The 5,365-nt window shown below is 28.4% G+C and overlaps 1 long non-coding RNA gene across 1 annotated transcript; it reads right to left on the bottom strand.

Annotated features, from left to right (window-relative positions):
- Positions 1–4,347: 4,347 nt before the first annotated feature.
- Positions 4,348–5,081, bottom strand: LOC149232786 (uncharacterized). Its single transcript, XR_016247566.1, has 3 exons — positions 4,964–5,081; positions 4,789–4,875; positions 4,348–4,682 (listed from the first exon to the last, which is right to left on the bottom strand). It is a non-coding gene; the product is annotated as an uncharacterized LOC149232786 (long non-coding RNA).
- Between the last annotated feature and the right edge of the window lie 284 nt (positions 5,082–5,365).

Raw genomic sequence — 5,365 nt, forward strand, 5'->3', positions numbered from 1 at the left:
GTAATGTGCGAAGAGTTATATATAGAGATCTTATAGTCATTATTCAAAAAATATGTGATTTAGATGTATGAAAGTATTTAAATATTTTATAAAGATTATAGTATTTTTTAATAATTTATTATGTAATTCATCTCTCTTATATATCTTGGAGTTATGATCCATCCACACCCACAATTGGTGTACATGTGATTATTATACTTTATTGTGTTATCTTTAGTATTTCTCACCTAACATAGCACATATGTTGATAATTTGACATGTTTTTCATTTGGGGCATATATTTTTGTTTTTATTCATCATGAATTCTGTATCATGTCAACCACTTTGACTTCCTCTTTGGTACATGTTTGGTTATTTTGGAACTCATATATTGGTGATAGTTCTCTCGAGCCATATTAGAAGCCATATCCCTTCCATGGTTATCATTGTAAGGTATGTGAATGTTGTAATTAAGAGCGATAACATGTAATGTATACTTCTCTTCATTTATATGTAGATATAATTCAATTGCATGTTCACATTTAGTTAATATTTATTCACAATATTAAAGTTGTAATTATAAAAACAATTATATTCAACACAACATGTATTGGTGGATGCCAGGTTAAGTAAACTTAATTGGAAGAATTTTACTATTTAGGTACAAGAAGTTGAATTGTGAATGAATGAGTAGTTATCATGCAGGCATTTTCTCTATAAAAAGAGCATAGTTCCTCATTGTAATATCATACTGCTTTATAAAAAGGACATAGGTTTTCATTGTAATATCATGATTGAAATCAAATATTATTTAAGTTTTTCTTTTTCCATGAATATTTTCTTTTCAAGTATTTTATTATGAAATATATGTTATTACTTTTGTGTTTTTTGGTTGTCTGTGTTATTTAGCAAAATTTAAAGAAAAATGCATATAACTTTTCTCTTAGTTAAGAGAAAAAACCATTTTGCAAAATTTAAAGAAAAATTCATATACCTTTTGTCTCAGTTAACAGGGAAAACCATTTCCTGGAAAATGATAAAAAAAATTCTTATAAAATTAATATCTTATTTATATCTTTTTTAGTTTTTAGTTTTACATAAATCGCTTACACGCATGAGGTTTGAGAAAGCAATTAATGTGAATTTGACTTAATAATTTTCTTTACTATTGAGTTGGAAAAAATTAAGAATGGTATAATTTTAATTAATTCTTATTATTTGATTTTGTAATTTTTTGTTTATATATATATATATATATAATTAATTAATTTAATATTGATTAGATAAATTAGAATGATGAAGTATTAATTTACTAATTAAATTTTTTTATTAATGTTAAATCATTAAGTTTTGTGGGTAGAATTAGATAGTTGAAAATGAGCAACTAAAACTAGTTTCAAAGAGTTTTAAATTGATAAAAGAGCATTGTGTGTAAGTTTGATACATATTTAATGCATATTTTAAAATTAAATTTATGTAAAACAAAAATAAACAATTGTACATTAACCTTTTAACTTGAATATAAGTATGTTCATAACATTATTCTAAAAAATTGTTCCATAAACATATCATTTGTAATAATTATATACAATAACTTCTATTTTTATAGGAAAAGCATTAAAAAAGCCAAATAAGATAATTGGAAATCATTAAAAAATGTATATAACTACAAACTAATATGTGAAACAACTAATTTCATAATCATCTCTAGTAGGTGAGATTGGTTTAGGTCCCCATCATTATCCCAATAATATAAATCTAAACCTGTCTAAAAGTAATGATGTGGATATAGTTTTAATGTCTTCTAGTTAAAAAGTCTACTACTGTGAGGAGGAGTTATTTTGACTAGAAATCTTAGATATAATGAAAAAAATAAAGTCTTATTTATCTTACATGCAAGAAAAAATTTTGGACCCATCCACTTAAATTTTTATTAATTACTAAACTATCAAAGTCCTATAAAGATATTTAAAAGAAAAAAACAACACCATAATTCTATATATATAACTAACCCAATCATATAAACTAAATAGTTATTAGAAAATCAATCCAAATACTTTTTCTTTTCCCATTATTAATTATTTAACCATAATTATTTAAAATTTTATATTAACTATTTAAGATTTTTATATTAATTAATTAATTAATTAGGATTTCAAATTAAAATTTTTTGGATTTGAATTCGAACAAACTCATTTAATCGAGTCCAATACAAGAGCTTCACTCTTATTCTTTTGTTGATGTTGGATACCACGAAGGTATCACACCAATGCATACGCATGTCATACAATCGTGAATTCCTAAAGTAAGTGAATTTCTAACTTTGCCAAAAGAAGGGATGGAGGTGGAAGGTACATTATTATGCATATTATTATGGATTTCGTAACGGGGAAAAATCATTTAGAAATTTATAACTGCATCCATTTTATCATATATACAACCCGGAATATTTCATATTTAATAAATGTTGATATTTATACATTTACTTTTATTCAGAGGTGGTATATTTTACTATATATAATATTATTTATGATATATAAACATAATTAGAAAGTGGAGAAAAATTTGAAATTTTCAAATAAATAAATATATATTTGAGTTTTTTTTCAAAATTATGTTAACTATAAAATTTACCTTCATCTTCTAAAATCATGTTACTAGCAAATTTTAGCTTCATTTGTAATCTTTATTCACTAAGAAAAGATTATGTAATCAATATGAAAACCTACTCTTTTTCCTAATTATTTGAATGGTTAAAATTATAATAATTTGTTTTAATTATTAGATAGAAAGGTTTCTCCCATAATCATGTTATTAGCAAACTTTAGCTTCATTTGTAATCTTTATTCACTACAAAATAAAATTATGCAATCAGTATGAAAACCCACTTTTTTTTCCTAGTTATTTGAACGGTTAAAATTATAACATTTTTATTAGCTATTAGGAAAAAAGGTTTCTCCCATAATCATGTTATTAGCAAACTTTAACCTCATTTATAATCTGTATTCACTAAGAAAAGATTATGCAATCAATATGAAAACCCCCTCTTTTTCCTAGTTATTTGAATCTTTAAAATTATAATATTTTTTTAATTATTATATAAAAATGTTTCTCCAATAATTATGTTATTAGCAAATTTTAGCTTCATTTCCAATCTTTATTTATTAAAAATAGATTATCCAATCAATATTAAAACCCACTCTTTTTCTTAGTTATTTGAATCATTAAAATTATAATAATTTTTTAGTTATTAGAGCCAAAAAAATTTCCAATATTATTTAGGAATTTGAACATGTAATTTTTATTTTTTTTCACAGATACCGGTGGTCACTAGGTAGCCGCTACGTCCACAAATCAACACTGGGTGGACCCCACCCGAAGGAGATCGCACCCCTCGACCTATTTACTAACCTGACCCAAGAACTTTCAAGAATTGAAACTAATGATAAAATTTGCCTTTTATATAATTAGGTGGGGCCTTTTTAGGGTTTTTACTCTGCGCAAGGGCCCATACAAACACGTAATACTGAATATTATGCGACAAAGCTCTATGTTTAAGTTTGCCGTAAAGCAAGCGCATATTTGATTACCATAAAGCAAGCAGTATAGATGATTGGAATTTTTCGTTGCCACTCTTCTTCCCAAAAGTGACGATGTGGAATAAAATGAAAGATTAATAAATGTTGGCATGGAATTTTTAAAGCCTTACATCAAGTCACCTACCATTAATGGACTGAATATAGTGTAAAATTTAATTTTCTATCGAATAATATGATAAGTTTACCCAATCTATACTCTCGGTCATTACAATTTTTTACATGAGTCCTTTGTCATTTTAATTTTGAAAAAAAAAGAGCGCAAGGAATCTTTATTAGAGGGCAGATTTTCATTCTAAATATAAAGAAAACTTTAACCTATTTTAGATTTTAAAGCAAGGACAAATCCAAGCTTTTCCAAATGGTTGTGTCGATGAATATCAAAATATTCACATGATTTAGTAGATTAAAATGTTTCTGTTATGTCTATGATAACAATGAGTTAATAAATAGATAATTAAATTTATTTGGGGATTACTGTAATACGTAAAAAGAAAACAAACAAAATTGTTATAAATGATAAAATTTAAGTTTCAAATTTCAAACTATACTAATCCTTTTGTATGTGAAAGGGAGGTAAGAAACCAACCTAATTTACAATAACTATTACCAATATGTTATGTTTTTCTGTTTTTTTTCATTAAGCCGGCTTAGGTTTGGGTTAAGTTAATTGGTTAGAAGAACTAGGATTTTTGTGTGATGTAGCGTAAATACCTTTTCAAAAAATTCATTTAGACAAAATAATTTCCATCATCAACCGAGACACCCTCCAAAAATTTTATTCAGTCAAAATAACTTTCATCGCCCCTTCAAAATTTTTATTTAGCCCAGATAAATTCCATCATCAACCTTTCTCAATAAAAACATAGATACATATATAAAATCCTTCTTTTTTTTTTCAATAATAAAATATCATCTTATTTTGTGCAATAGACAACCAATCCTTTCCTTCACGTTCAGCAACAGCAACTGCACGGCCAGCAGCATGCCTCGCACGAGCATCCTCCACAGGGCCAGCAACAATTCCCGCACGGACAACAACCCTGGTCCTGGTCCTGGTCCTGGCCATGGCCCTCCGACTGGAGGAACCAGCACAGAGCATCTGCCCTGCAAATCCACAAACAAATAAATAAACAATCATTTAGCATACATGTAACCTCCTACGATATGGATAAATGCAATGAATGATAAAATGTTAGAATTAAAATCTTACAATCCTTCTATGAATACGCCCATACATCCTTTCGGTCCGCAGCAGGGACTTTAACATACTGTGGCTCAGGAGCTTGCGTGGGGTACCCTGGTAACAAAAAAAAACATCACAACCTAAATGAAAATAATGCGTAATGATGTAGCGAAAGAATTAATGTGAAAGAAGAAAGAGAAACCGGGCGGTGGATATCCTTCCGGGTAACCAGCAGGTGGTTGTGGAGTCTTGCTCTCAGACATGGCGTTCCTCTGATTCGACCTCTGGACCTTCAACTCACATGAATGAGGGAAGAGCGACGTTGTATTTAACCACTGTGTAGTAGCTAAATAAATAGCATAGATAAGGAGAGAATGCCGAGGCTTCAGTCTCAAATGTCTCAGATTCTTTCCGGCATCCAAGTAAAACATATTCGACATATACAGTACAGGCATGCATCACATCCAATGTGAAAGCAAAGTAGGCCCCGTCAACTTCTACTGCCACACACCACGCTGGAAAGTTCATAACGTTAACACAAAAGGCAGCAGGCCTGTCATTAATGAGTTGTAAACAACTCAGGTTAAACTGATACGCGTTGTGT

The sequence above is a fragment of the Pinus tabuliformis genome, chromosome J (assembly GCF_031772625.1).
Source record: "Pinus tabuliformis cultivar Carrire ecotype Pingquan chromosome J, CPIR1, whole genome shotgun sequence".
Lineage (NCBI taxonomy): Eukaryota > Viridiplantae > Streptophyta > Pinopsida > Pinales > Pinaceae > Pinus > Pinus tabuliformis.